Source organism: Marmota flaviventris, chromosome 2 (genome assembly GCF_047511675.1).
Source record: "Marmota flaviventris isolate mMarFla1 chromosome 2, mMarFla1.hap1, whole genome shotgun sequence".
NCBI lineage: Eukaryota > Metazoa > Chordata > Mammalia > Rodentia > Sciuridae > Marmota > Marmota flaviventris.
The window spans coordinates 197916631-197931398 of NC_092499.1; the positions used below are offsets into that span (position 1 = coordinate 197916631).

The 14768-nt window shown below is 60.9% G+C and overlaps 1 protein-coding gene across 3 annotated transcripts in view; it reads left to right on the plus strand.

Moving 5' to 3' along the window:
• Positions 1-1661: 1661 nt before the first annotated feature.
• The window catches only part of Sulf2 (sulfatase 2), an 84012-nt gene continuing 70905 nt past the window's right edge, over positions 1662-14768 (plus strand). Inside the window, exon 1 of one of the 3 annotated variants that reach the window (XM_027954217.3) lies at positions 1662-1910. The gene's annotated coding sequence lies outside the window, so the exon portion shown is untranslated. Of the gene's footprint in view, positions 1911-2089; positions 2107-2417; positions 2514-14768 lie in introns of those variants that run through there. The other 2 variants (XM_071609036.1, XM_071609035.1) reach the window with 2 other exon arrangements.

Below are 14768 nucleotides of genomic sequence, written 5' to 3' on the forward strand. Positions count from 1 at the left end.
CCCTGGAGTCGGGAAGCAGCCAGGCGTGGTTCTGAACTTCTTTGTGCTGGAAATCCCCCCACCTCTAGAACAGTCTCCAGAGCAGGGCAGCCCTACCCCAGCTCCCTCCTCTCCCACCCTGGGGCCGCTGGAGCTCTGAGGACTTATTAGAAATGACCGCTCCTGTTGGGTTCCAAAGCCAGGCTCAGCCTCCAAAGGGCCGAGATCCACCTGTCAACTCTGTGACTGCGGACAAGACCCGTTACCTTTCTGGCTGCTCCAAACGGACATGTGCCATAAAGAGAAAACACACCCGGGATTTACCAGAATAAGAAAAAAATGCAAACTATCTCATGAATTTTTTTACATTGAATACATGTTGAAGACCCTTGGACACTCAAGGTTAAAGAAACTATATGATTAAAACCGATTTCACCTGTTTCTTTTGATTTTCTAATGCCATTACTAGAGATTTCCAAATTACATACGAGGCCTGCCACATACATCTCCTGGACAGCACTGCGGCCAATGTGTCCCCTTCTGCAGAGATGAGGCAGAAGGGGAGGGGTCTCCATAGGTTTGGGTCCACAGAAGTGAAGAAGCTCAGCGAGGCATCTTCCCAGGCAGGCGGTGGACAGGTCAGCCGCCTCTGTGGGGCTAGCACCTGATTTAGAAAAGCAAGTTCAAGATTTTTCTGATTCATTTAGACTCAAGATTAAACTGGAATGACCAAGGGACACTCTGGGAAGGGGACTAGAGCCCCTAACCTAGTCAGGACACCCTATTTGAATTTCAGATAAACTTCAAAGAACTTGTCAGCATTAATAGGCCCCCACAATGGTCATTTATTTGTATTTGCTTAATCTGAAAACACTAACTAGCACGAAACTCAAAAGATAATACCAGGGCAAGGAGGTGTTCAGTGGGAAGATAATAATAGCCGAGGGTTTTAGCACATAATTCTGCAGCCAGGCTTCTTGGGTTCAAATTCTGGGTCCACGGCTAGTATGACCTTGGGCCAGTCACCTAACCTCTGTGATTCGGTTTGCACATCTGTGAAATGGGTATAATGATACTGAAGAAGACCACGGGGTCTAGGCACGTTCCTCCTGCCTACAAGTGCTGTTTCCCCACCAGGGTCGGTCTCCCCCTGGCAGCTCAGCTCTAAGTCCTGTGGCTACTGGTTGGTTGGGCTGCTCTTCGCCCACCCTGCAGCCCCTTGCCCCTCCTGCCCGGCGTGACCATGGGGACGGGAAACCGCGGCAGACAGCGCCACCTTGAGTGGAGTTCCCCGCTTTCGCGGGAAGCCCGTTTCGTCTTTCTTTTCTATTCTCGGGCCATCTCTGGGCAACGCTGCTGTGTTCACTTGGGCTCAAGTTAATTTCCGGGAGAGCTTCCGAGGCGCGTGGGAAGGCCCGGGCGCGTGGGTAGTTCTCCCTGCGATCCCGCTTGGGGCTCGGCCTGGAGCCGGCTTCTCCAATGGCAAATGTGTGTAGTTAGAGGCGAGCGCAGGGCTTTGAGCAAAAGCAGTCGGGTGCTTGCAGACCGGGGCGAGCCCTTGTGAAAACAGATAAAAGAAAACATTTATTAACGTGTCATTACGAGGGGAGCGCCTGGCCGGGCTGTCGCACGTCCCGAGGACACTTGGCTCCTTCCAGCTCGGAGGGAGGAGAAAAAGGAAGCAGAAGGGGCAGGGATCTCTCCGTTCCCAGCCAAGTGGCCTGATCGATGGCCCCCCGACTTGATTACGATGTTTGATTTATTAGAAATGCCCCTCGTCGGTGTGGCTGGCGCGTACACACACACACACACACACACACACGCACACACGCACGGCTCTGGCTCGCGTCCCTCCCTGTTTCCAGCTCCTGGGCGAATCCCACATCTGTTTCAACTCTCCGCCGAGGGCGAGCAGGAGCGAGTGTGTGTCGGTGAGTGTGCGTCTGTGTCCCAGCGAGGGTGCGCGCTCGGCGGCGGGAGCGCGGCCAGCCGGGTCCGGAGGCAGCGGAGGCCGGGAGCCGCGGGACCCCCGCTCGCGCCGGCTGCCCGGTCCGAAGCCGGACTTCGCGGCGAGGGCCGTGCGCGGGGGGGCAGCAGGGCCGGGTCGGCGGGCCGTGCGTCCCCGAGGTAAAGCGCTCGCTCTCCAGGGGCGTGGGGAGGCCGCCGCATGTCCCCCGGCCCCGCCGCTCCCGCTCCGGCCTGGCGCCCCCGCCCCGGCGCGCGCCCGCCTCCCCCGCGCCGCGGCCGGCAGGCGGGCAGGCGGGCAGGCGGGGGCCGGCTCGGGCCGCGCGGTCGGCCGGGCCGGGGCGACTCGGAGCGGCCGGGCGGGGCGCGGAGACGGACTTTGGCGAGGGCGGTGCGCCGGGCGGGGGCCGGGGCGGGGAGAGGCGGAGGAGGAGCGCGGCTCTCGCCGGGGATGCAGCAGCGGCGGCGGCGGCGGCAGCGGCGCGGAGTCCCCTGCGCCCCGCGGCCCGGCTGGGCTGCAGCAGAGGCGGAGCGCCCCACTCCGGGTGAGGCCCCGGCCGAGCGCGCGGGTGAGTGAGCGGGCGCGGGGCACGGCGGGCCGGGCTGCGGGCGGCGCGGGCTTCTGCAGCCGGAGCCTCACCCGGGCGAGCATGGCCGCGAGCGCCGCCCAGGTGAGCCGCGCCGGCCCCGGCCGCCCTGCTCCGGCCCCAGCGCAGCGCGGAGGTGGGACCCGGCGGGCTGGCGGGAGGCTCCGGCGCCGGCGGGCCGCAGGGGGGTGACCTGGTTGACCCCGCCGGCGGGCTGGGCGTGCTAGGCCAGGATTTCCCGCCGCGCCCCTGACCCGTGGACGCGCCACTCCGAGTCCTGGTGGCCCGGGGGAAAGCGCGCTGGGGCCCACCGGCCGCTGGGGCACGGCCTCGTTGAGCCCTCTGGGTTTAGACCCAAAGGATCGACTAGAAGCCAGCGCACGTGGGGCTTGTCCGGGCAGGACCCGAAAAGGCAGTGGACGGGATCTTCAGAGTGAGTCCCAGATACCGAAAGGACAAACAAGATTGAAAAGGCAAACTTCCTCCCAGACCAGGTCAGAACCCGTTTCCACGCCCTGCAGAGAGATGCGCCCCTCCTGGGTCTCCTGGGGTTTCAGAAGTCTACGGTGAAGCTGCAGCGATACTAGGAGTGCATTTTATAAAATATTCCTTATAGTAGTTCATTCATTCCTTCTACAAACATTTTATGGGGCATCTCTCGCGCCCGGAGCTGAGCTCTGTCCCAGGGAAAGGGGATGAACGAAGGTACCAGCCCGTGCACAGGAGCCCCGGTCTCTTGGAGGGCAGCTGGGGAGATGCAGACTCGGGGGGAGCGTAGGGAGACACCCCCAAGCCTGGCTTGGCACTGTGGCCCCTGCCCACTCTTCCCTCCCTGCGGAACCCTGAGGACCACGCCCCTGCACACAGTAGGGCGAGCTGCAAAGCCTTCTGGCCACAGCCCTCCCCCGCCCCTCCCCCACCCCTCCCCCTTCTTAAAAGTTCTGGCTCGCCCCGCCCCCTTGCTGGACAGTCTTTCCTGCAGCTTGTTTTAATCACTTTTTGAGTTAAAAGTCAATATTTAATTAACCAAGTAATTACATTCAGCTGACGTCTGAATCTGGGTATTTGCTCATCTGTGCTTGTCGGGACACCGTCCTCTCCCCCCTCCATCTGTCCCCTGCTCCCCGCCCCCGTGCCCCCCAGGAGGCTCTGGAGCCAAGTCTCTGGGGTGACAGGGAGCTGTTGAGAAGGGCTCTCTCTGGAGGACACCCCCAGATTTGTTCTCCCCTGAATTGTTCTTGCAGTTGGTAGTGAGGGGGGCTCCTCACTGTGACTCCGCCTCCCCCTACACAAGGAGTGGGGTTAATTAAAGCCATTTGTTAAAGACAGAAAGGGGGAGGGCACTGAAGACCCCTCCCCCTAAGCCTTGCAGGTCCAGTTATGGAGGAGAGCTCAGGGCCGCCAGCCCCCTGGAACTTAGTCCCAGAAGGGGCAGCTTGGGGACATGCATCTTGGCTGAGGCACATGGGTGTCTGCTCAGGAGGACACCGTCTTCCTCCGGCAAGTGTGTGTGCAGAGAGGCACAGTGCTGGTGTCTCTGCCATGGCTGAGGGTCAGTGTGGCTTTGGGCTTTGTGTTTACTTCTTGGGTTTTTTATTTGAATTTATGGCTTTTTCTGAAACCCCTAATAACATGTTAAGTTTTCAGACTTAAGGGTTGACTGATGATTTGATTGAAAAAACCTGGGCTTGGGAGGCACTGCTCTCTCTGTGGCTGTGTGTGACCATGAATACGCAAGCACGTGCTCGAGTCCCCACCCCAGACCTGCCTCAGCAGCCATCCCAAGGCCCATTTCACAGCCTGCCCTTTGAAGTCCGCCTTTGACTTGGGATGTTTCCCCTTCTGTTGTCCTGGCTTGAGTGGACTCCTCTGCCCGGGCCTGCCTCAAGGGGGCAGCTTCTAGGCTCCTGGGTCAGCAGAGGGGACAATCATGCTCTCCTCAAGTGTGTGTCTGTTCTCAGAGTTTTCCCCTCCCCCCACCAGAAGCCCTGTCCTGCGGAAGGCTCTCCGCATCCTGGCCAGCTTGTAGTTACAAGAAGGGTTTGTTGTAAGCTCGGTGGACAGTGCTTGGCTAGTGTTAATGGCCAAGTACATTCAGAGCACTTAAATGTGATATAAGAAACCCTGAGGGGCGGGTGCTGGGACCGTTGGATGCTGGGGCGTAGAGTGTGACTTGCTGGCAGGGTCAGTGGTGAAGCCCTGGGGCTGTAGGTTCCACTCAGAACCTCTGGGTCCTCCTCCTCCACGACCTTGGCCTTTTTATCCAACTGGAGGAAAAAGAAAAATCCATGCTCAGTGAAGAACGCAGAGTTAGTAAAACTGCTCTTTCTTGCTCAGAAGCCCCCGCTGACTAGGGAGTCTCGAGTTTGCGTTGGGGTGTTTTTTGGTTTTGGGGGGTGGAGTTTTTTGCCCCAAGGAAAGCAAGCAGCTGCGAAATGCTTTTTCCTTCCGCTGAGCTTGAGTACACCCCCCCCCCCATCAAAATGCAAAGTGAAACACCAAACGGGGCTCAAGAAAAAGCTACCAGAATCTGAAGTAATGACTTTAGCCCTTAAAAGCACCATGGCCAGAGGATGGACATCCTCCTGGCGGGAGACGCTCCTGTGGCTGGTGATGGAGTCCGGGGTGGCTGGGCCCAGCCTGGCCACGGGTGTGGAAGGTGGAGCTCAGCACTGACGGCAGGTGAGGGGGCCTCCCTGGGGTCTGCCTCTGCAGGCCGCCTTGTCACGGGCCCTGGTGGGCATCCTGCAGATGCCCCTGCTCCAGCCAGACCCAAGGCTGTATCTAATTGGGAGATCATTAAGATCATTATAATTAATTGGCATCCTGATAAATGGCATGATTGCCTAATTGGGGTGGTTGCTAGGGAACTAGGCCTCACTTGGAGCCTGGGGGGGGGGGGGAAGATGCGCTGGGCTGGCTGCAGTTGGGCGTTAGGGTTACAGACCTGGCGGTTGGTGGGCAGGAAGCCAGGGCTCACCCGCCTCTGCTGGTGTTCACTGAGCAGCTGCTGCGTGCAAGTTGCGAATGGAATTGGAGGGGTATTTTCCTAGAAGGACTGTAGAGCAATCAGGATCCTTTCTCTTGGAAGCAACAGAAAGAAAAAAAATCAAACCAGCTAAAAAAGCAGCAGCCTATGGGTTTTCATAACCCCCAAATCTAAGGGGACTCTGGCCCGAGAGCAGCTGGACGCAGGGCTCGGGTTTCTTGTGAGAACCGTTCCTCTCATCTCTGTGCTGTGTTCACGCCTCTCCAGCTCCGAGGGCGGCAGGCTCTGGCAGCCACGGGCACGGTGGTTAGGACAGCCGGTCCTCCTGGCCACCTGCCCAGCAGTGAGACGGGGGCATGTGACCAAGCCTCTCTGGGCTCCAGCGTTCTCCCACAAATGACGCTGATCCTAGCACCCAGCCCCTGGTGTGTGGTAAAGGGTGACATGAGATCATCAACGTCAAGTGCTAAGCACAGCGTCTGACAGGTGAACACTGGCGGTCGTCATAATGAAGGGCAAGACCCCTGCAAAGGAGCTGCCCTCTCATCCCCTCTGGCTGATCCCAAAAGGAAAGAACAAACCTCTTTTCAGGTAGATCCCACCTGAGCCCCCAGGTACCCCTCTTGTGCTATTGTCCTGTGCTCAGGCAAACCAGTGCCCACCCAAGGGAAGCCTGACGGGCATTTGGCTCGGGCCAGCCTCAGGCTCCACCCTGGGAAGCTCACTGCCGGGCCCCCAAAGCCTCAAGAACACAAGTGGGGGTCCTCGGTGGAAGGGAGCCCTGGTTTGGGGGGAAGCAAGTGACCACACTAACGTGAGCAGCCACAGTCAGAGGCACCTGTCTCCACCTCTGGCCCGGTGAGGACCCCGGGAGCACCTCCTTCCCCCCTCCACGAGGGTCCTCAGGCAGCAGAGGCCTGGCTCAGCTCTTCCACACATGAGGGATGCAGCCTGGCCTTGACCCTGGGCGTGCCGAACCTCCCCGCCATGAGAAGCATCTTGACATATTTGCTTAAAAAATGCAGACTCCAGGCCCTTGGCCAGTCCCTGCTGAATCAGGCTCCCGGGGAGTGCGGGGAGTGCTCGGCACACCACGTGCCTCAGAAGGTCTGGGAAAGGGGCCCTGGAACAGGGTTTGCCTTCTGCTGCAGAAAGCCAGGAGCTGAGATATGTGGGGGTGCTTGATGGGCATCCCTCATCTTGAACTTGACGGCAGAACCCAAGAGGGCCTTCCAGTTACCCACGTGCTGGGCGGACATGTGCTGTAAGCCAGGCCCCGTGTCAGGCCCTGGGACTGTCAAGGGGGCCAGAAACAGGTCACAAGGAGACATGCCCACGGACAAGGTGGCCTCAGTGAAAAGCCCTACCGTGGAAACAGGGTGATAAACCATGATGGCACTGGGGGGACAGTGGCTGGGGACAGCTTAGGCAGATGGCCTCTCTGAGGAAGGTGACCTTTGGGCTGTGCCCTAAAGTTTAGGAAGGAGCTGACCTTGGGGGAATCTGGGGGGAGAGCTCTCCAGGTCGAGAGTGCAGCCAGGGTACGGCCCAGAGGTAGGAGGAGTCCATCTGGGTCGCTCAGAGGGGTTCTGGTAGGGAGCGGCAGGAAGGGAGAGGTGAGAAGTTTAGACTTTGTTTAAATGAAAGAGAAAGCCTTGGAGACTTGAAGTCCAGGGTGGCACGATGGGAGTTTCAAGGCGATCCTGTGGCTGCTGCCAGGCGGGTGCTTCTAGGCAGAGCTGGGACAGGGCCAGGTGTGTTAGCAGTGCACTGGGAGCCGACCGTGACCTGGGTGGTGGTGTCAGTGGAGACCCTGTGAACTGGGTGCACCGGGGCTATTTCTGGTGGGTCAAGTGCTCTCTGCCAAGGGTGATTTGCCCCGTGGGGCATGTGGAGCGGGGTCCGGAGGTGTTTTTGCCTGTCCACTGTGGGGGGCGCTGCTGGCCCCTGGTGGGTGAAACCCGGGGTTGAACACCCCAGTGCCCAGGAGGGGCTGCCCACACAGGAGTGGTCCAGTCCCCAGCCCGTCCCACAGCGCCAAGGAATCAGGTGATTGGCAGCCTGGTGGCTTGGGTCCCTAATGGGGAAACCAGGAAAGGGGACTTGGGGGAGGGGCCGAGCGGCCTGAGCCCGGGAAGCGTGGGCTCCGACTCTCCACCGTCCTCGGGAAGCTGTGGGTGGGGGATCTGGGGCCGCAGTCTGCCGAGTGGCTGGTGACCTGGATTTGGGAGTCGGTGCATATCCGTGTTATTTTAAGCCCCAGCTGGACACGCTGGTCCAGGGGAATGCGTCGTGTTCCCGGCGTGGCGTTCCCCCCTCCACCCCCGGGGCCTCCCGGCATCTACCATGCATATTTTTGGCACGCCACATGCTCCCCTCAGACCCGTGCTCCCCTCCGACGGTGGAGAAGTCACTGAGGGCTCAGGCTGACCCTCCCCTTGTCCGCAGCCTCTCTGCCCCATGATTAGCAGAGAAAACCAAACAGTGGGCACTCCGCAGGGCCCTTGGGAAATTGCCTGGGGGGAGGGTGGGCTCCCAGCCCGGCGGGTAGCGGGAAGCCTCCTTGGTGGGGCAGCGGTGGCCCGGAGATGCTCCTCCACCCGACCAGGGCCTCAGGATCCTCTCCAGCCGGAGCGCTTTGATTCCCCACAGTCTCTTAATACGTTTCCAAAACACACGGTGCCCGGCGGCGCTGGCCTCTGACCTGCAGCCTCGTCTTATGAAAGGCCTCCCCTCTGCCGCTCGCACCTGGCCCCGCTGGAGACGGTGGATTCCATCCCAGACTCAGGAGTTCTTAGGAGCAGGTCTGGGGGGGGTGGGGGGGCAGGGCCATCCCTGGGGACCAGCAGTACCCGAGGTATGTTTGGCCAGGTGGGTGCCAGATGTGTCCGGGAGGGATGTTGCCAACAGCTTTCTTACTGGTTTGTGGTCCAGACCCCAGTGGGCAGCTGACCCACCTCAGTAGCCACGAGGCAGAACTTTAAGGGAACCGTCCGCCTTCGGGAGTCCCAGAGACACTTGCGTTTGGTTAAAGTTGGACTGCACAAAATCTGTGGACAGAGATGCTGTCCACAGGCCTGACCAGAGACCAGGAACGCCGACCGGGGTTCTTATTGACTTGGAGTCTTAGTTATTTGCTTGTGGATCTAGGTGTGTTCACTTGGAGTAGCAGAGCTACTGGCCCAGAGTGGCTTACGCAGTAGAAATGTTTATTTCTTGCATAGCAAAATCAGGGGAGTCCAGGGCTTAGTCATCAGTACATCCATGTCGTCCAAAGCCCAGACTCCTCCTAGCCTTTGTCCCTGTGTTCTCTTCTGTCTTCAACTTTGTTGTCTCATGGGGTCAGTGTGGCTGCCACAATCCCAGACATCACATCCCCCAGCAAAGTGGGAACATAGAGGAGTACTCCTTGCTGACTCCCTTTTACTCAGAGAAGAAAATCCTTCTAGGAGCACCCACTGTCCGGCACACTTTGCTTTATGTCTCATTGGCCCAGGGTTAGGTTCTGTGCTCACCTCCAAACCAAACATGGGGAGGTGTTTGGTTTGCTGCTTGACTTAGCCCAGTATTTCCCAGATCAGCAAACCAATCGCTGTCTTCTTCCAGCAAATACTTTCCCCAGGTTTGCCTGAAACAGACTCAGAGATCATATGAGCCACCTCCACATCTCACCAGAGAGGTGCCCGTAACCCACGGGGAGCGTGAGTGTTGCAGTTCGTAAGTGCCGGCTCTGCACGAGCAGACCTGCGCTGCCAGATGCCCAGATGGGGAGGATCACGTCAGCCTGACAGCTGCCAATCAGCTGGACGCCGGTGGGCAGTTTGGGCAGCTCAGGTGCTATAGGCAGGATGGCCGTGAACAAGGGGGGTTCCCGAAGTCTCCAAGTGGAACAAACCCGTCTTCCGCGGTTTACTCCAGTGTAGGGTAAAGCCAGGCACAAATGTTGTCCACCTGAGAGTCAGAGCCATGTCTCGGCTCAGGGACCACAGATGGCTTTTCTACCTGCATGAGGGTCCCCTGGGAACTTCAAGGGCTGTGCTGGAAGTGGGGGTTCTCCACGGTGGAGCCTCAAACTATCCAACACGCCCGTGCCCCCCACCAGATGCGTCCCAGTCGTGTGATGGCCAGAACGATGACCATCAGCCTGTCCCGAGGGGCTCAGAGCGGGGGGGGGGGCGCTCTGTGACCTGGGTTCAAGGCCAAGCCCACCCTCGTGGGAGCTGTGTGGGGCTGGGCAAGTCACTTACCCTCTCTGAGCTGCACTCCCCTCTGTAAGCTGGGGAGGGGCTGGCAGCTTCCTCTGGAGTGAGGGACCCTGGAACAAGGCCAGTCACATGGAAGCCGCGTTGTCACGGCGGTCATCACTGTCACATTTGTAGGTCCTTTCTGAGCTTTTTGAAGTGCTCTGGCACCTGGCCAAAGCCCCTGGTCTTTTGGCCACTCTGCCTGTAAGGAAAGCCATTGACCTCCCTGTGACACACAGGGAAAGCCAGCTTGGAGAGGTGGCAGCCATCAGAGTTGACGCTGGCCCTCGAGCCGGATTCTGCAGCTTCTGGCTGGTGTGCTCTGGAGCCACCGGGCCGCGGCCAGCCCTTCTTTGGGGCCAAGTCAGAGAAGAAGCCAAGCCCAGGGCCTGACCTCCAGCCAGGACCCTGCGCCCCCTGGGGACCCGAGGAGGCCGGTCACCATGTGCGTGGGAAGGTGCTCGGGAGTGGCTCAGGCGTCCCTCGCAGTCTCCAGAGGGACTCTTTCGAAAGCCCCTGCGCCCAGGCCACACCCAGGCAGACTGACCGGGTGCCTTGGGGTTGGAGTCGGGGCCCAGCAGCTGCCCGGCGACTCAACGTCCTGCTGGAGAGCTGCTCAGGCAGAGGGAGGGTCCTGGCGGGGTCCTTCTGCAGGGCGTTTCCGCTAGGTCCCAAGAGGGCTCCCAGAGGGAGGGCAGCTGTCCCAAAAGGCTCCTTCCAAGGGCCCGTTGGACCTAATAAAGCCCAGACTCCTGGCTCGGAGAGGTGGCTCTCCCCGCTCCTGTGCCTGTCACGCCTGCCCCTCTGGTCCCTCTGGTCCTCGGACGCAGCCAAGCGCCTTCCAGCCTCAGGGCCTTTGTACCTGCTGCTCCTCTGCCTGGACTGTGCCCCCCCCACAGCTCCCCAAGTCTGCCTCCTCTGATCCTTCCAGCGTCACCTCCTCAGAATGCTAGGATGGCATCTTGTTGACGTGCAGGACACTTGCCACACTCAAAGGGCTTGTCCTTGTCCTCTCCCTTTGCTGGACAGTAAGCTCTGGGGCTGGGGGGCTTTGCTGTCTTGTTCCCTGCTGAGCCCCAGCACCTGGGGCAGGCCTGGCACTCCGCCGGGGTGCGGAGTCTGAGTCGGCGTCATCAGGTGCCCTTGCTTCAAGGTGACTGCTGGGGCAAGGGAGTCAGAGCCCTTCCGTCATTGGTAGAGCCAAGGTGGGGACAGGAGGGCTGTTTCTCACACTCCCCAGCCCCAGCCGCTCTCGGGGACCGTACACTTATGCCATCGCAGGGACTGTGCCAGGCCCCCTGGGCGTGACAGTTCATCTTGGAGGGCGCTCCAGGCCGGCTTCCTCCCGCCTCCTCCCTGACCCCACTCCCGAGGCTCACTCGGGTCCAGCAGAGGGCGTCTCTGGTACCCGTGGGCGCCGGGCGCTTGCTCATGCGCACACTGAACAGCTCAGCGCTGCCGGGGTGTCCCGTCCCCGTTTTACAGACGAGGAAACTGAGACTCAGCAGCCGCTCCCTGCGGCCATCCTGCTAGGAAGGGCAGCACCAGTGCTGGCCAGGGGCCGTCTTGGACTCCCAGAATTTTTTTTGAACCTGTGCACTATTCTCAACTTTTTAGAAAATTAGTTGTCAGGTTTTTAACATTTCAGGACTTCACGTCTTAACGGTTAGGACTTGGGGCTCCTCCTGAGAAGTAGGGGTCACAGGCCCCGTCTGGCTGTGGCCCGGGTTCGCCCTGCCCCATCCCCGCTGCCCGAGGCTGGACCAAGCTCTCGGTGGGTGTCATGGCCCCTGCTGATGCCCCGTTCTTGCTCCTCTGTTATAAGTAGTCACGTGGGACGGGGAGAGGATGCTGGCCTTTCTACACAGGCCCACTTAACCCGTGGGGTTCCCTGCCCAGCCCACATGGCACTCGAGTGTGTCCCCTGCGGTGACATGTTCACACCGAAGGCCACACGGAGTGGACAGTGCCTGGCCAGCTTGTTGGTGATGATGACGCTGCTGTCTGCTGAGAACCTGTCACCAGGCACCTACCAGCACACTGAGGGGCCTCAGGCGGCCCGTGAGGCCCCGATTGGTGGCCCTGAGCGAGTGAGTGGTGGGTCCCCTTCCTGGCCCTGAGATGCTGAGGGCTGACAGGGTCCTCCCGCTTCCTGCAGTACCAGCCGGAAGGTCCGAGCTGGCTCCGCTCGGACGGCTGGCAGCTCAGCGGGTCACCAGTCAGGAGCTCACTTGGGGTCAGCGGCCACCTGGCCCCTCCGTGCGGCTGCCTGGCTTCCTCCCCACCTGGTGGCTGCAGGGAGCCTGGCTTCCGGGGGCTCAGAAGTGAAGGCTTCAGGCCTTAGCCCCAATCTGGCCTCACTTCTGCCACCTCTGGGTCACCACTGGCCACAGAGTCAGCCAGGCTGCCTGGGGTGGGCCTGCCGGACAGTGGGGCCTTCAGGGTCTGCTGAAGTCACCGGGCACCACAGGCTACAAGTGGCCTTGGCTGGCCTCCCACCCCTGCTGGACTCGGCGGCAGGAGCTGGGAGACCCAGGACAAGGCTGGGAAGGCCGGGGCCAGGCTGGGGGAAGGACCGGGCAGGAGCGCCAGCTACACAGGGCCCTGGACCCCTCACCCGGGAGGCCGGGGCACAGCGAGTCCGATGGACCTCGCTTGGTCGCAGGGTCACCCTTGGCAGGAGCGGGTGGCCCTCTTGAAGGGGGCCAGAGCTGGAGGTTTCTGCGAGGCCCCTGCGTAGTGCCCCTCCCCCCAGAGAAGCAGCTGGCATCGTAAAATGAACGACGTCGTGGAGACTGAGCAGGCGCCCACGTCCGCGTCGCAGCCTTTCTGGTCAGGGTCCCTGTCGTCCAGGTGCCGCTGGGGGCCTGGGACCCCTTTCTCTCTATGGGTGATGCCGACTCCCAGTGGCACCTCAGCATCCTCATCTGGAAAATGGGGGGGCTTGCTGCTGGCCCCTGCGGGGGGCCTTGACCCGGCTGATGCCACGCTGGGTGCCCCCGCCTCCGGACCCACCCTGCGGGGCGCCACAGCCCTCGCCATCCCCAGCTTCTGGAGCCACTGCGGGCATCGGCCGTTCCCGAGGCCGTGATGGGGCGCGGCGGGGACAGCGGGGGTGATTGGGTTATTAATACCGGGGCTCCGAATGTCCTTTCACCCTCTGTGTGCTCTTCCCGGGGGAAGTGGCAATCCCTGGGACACACGCGTGTTCCGTGGGGTGCACACGGGCCAGGAACGTGTGGGGTTGAAACACAGGGGCAAGGTGGGGCTCCGGGGGCGGGCGGCCGTGGCAGTCCTGCTGAGCGCCAGCCCACAGTTAGGCACGAGTAATGACTCTTACTTAGCCCCAGTTCACTGCTTTGGGCCAAAGGCCTTTTGCAGAAGTAACTTTGTGACTAACCAGGAGCTTTTGTGCTCAGTGAGACAAAGAAACAAAGAGCGGAGGTGGGAATGCCTGTATCTGACTCCCATTTCCTCTAGGGCCCAGGGAGGACAGAGGGCGTGGCCTGCCCCCAATCCTAGGCCGGGGAAAGCCACCCCTCACCCATGCCATCTTGTGGCTCTTGCTCCCTGCTTCTGCCACGTCCGGCTTCGTTCTGCTCATTCCCACCGCAGGGCCTTTGCGTGTGCTTTTTCTTTGCTTAGGAAGCACTTTGTCCATAAGCAGCGTCTCACCCACCTTCTGGTCTCAGCTCCAGTGTTTCCTCCTCCAAGAGGCCTCTCCCAAATTCCTTCAAGCTCACCAGACAATCCAAATCTCCTCTTTGGTGTCTGTCTTCCCCACCAGGATGCCAGGATCTGAGGACAAAGGCCTGCCCCATGCCCACTGCCTGGCACACACAGCCCCTGGCACATAGTAAGTGCTCAGGAAAGACGAGACGGCTTTGAAGGTCTGCAGGTAGCTCCTTGGCCACCTTCCGAGGGCTTTGCTCTCCCAGAGTTTAACATGGACTTGAAGTTTTCACTGTGAACCGGGGTCTGCCGTGTGGTCCAGGCCTCCCCTCCCTCCTGCCCCAAATCTGAACCCTCCACTCCCCAGGCCTCCTGCCTGGCCCCTGTGGGCCTGTGAGTCTGTGTCCCTGCTCCACCCAAAGGCCACTGCAGACAGGGGTCTCCTTCCAGAGGTGACCAGACCTCAGGCTGCCTGCAGGACCCCCCCACCGAGTCCCACGGGGTGGGGACGTGGCTCCCAGAGGGGGGACACAGCAGTCCTCAGCTCTAGTCGGGCACGGTCAGGACAGGACAGTGACCGTGACTGTGACCATAACAGGCTGCTCCTTTCTGCACTCTCAAGACTGACCACTGACCCCTCGTGATGCTCACGAGCCCCTGAGGCCAGCCCAGGGCCCTGGCCCTCGACCACGTGGCACAGTGGCTGTGAGGTCCATGTCACCCTGCCACTCAGCGGTTCTCAGCGGGGGCTCTTTTGCCCCCAGGGGACATTCAGTGACACCTAGAGATGGTTTGATGTCACACCTGGAGGGAGGGCTGCTTGGCATGGGCCAGGATGGGCCACACCTGCGGTGTCCCCTGCAGACTGCAGTCCACCTGGAATGGCCCCGGCCTGGGAGAAGGGCCTGCGCCCCTCAGAGCGGGGACACCTTCTAAGTCACTTCCCAGATAAGGGAAGGAGCGGGGAGATGAAGCAGCAGAGGGAGCGGGCGGTGGCCCTGCAGTCACCAGGACCTGGCACGCTGGACGGGTGCTGGGTGCCGGCCACCTGCCTCGCTCCTTCAGAGGGGACCCTTTGCTTCACTGCAAAGGCACCTGCCCTGGAGCCTGCGTCTGGCCAGGCGTCCCGGGAGCTGCCCTTGTCCTGGGCCAGGCAGGGGACGCGGGGTCTCAGGCTGTCCCCGCAGCACCCGGGAGAGCAGCTCCTGGTGTTAAGACGAGACCTGGACAGCAGTGTCCCCTGGACCCCTGGACGGCGTCCGTGGGGACAGTGGTCCTGCGCAGAGGCCCCGAGCCTGGCAGCGGGAGGCTGGGGGAGCGGCCCCGGCCACA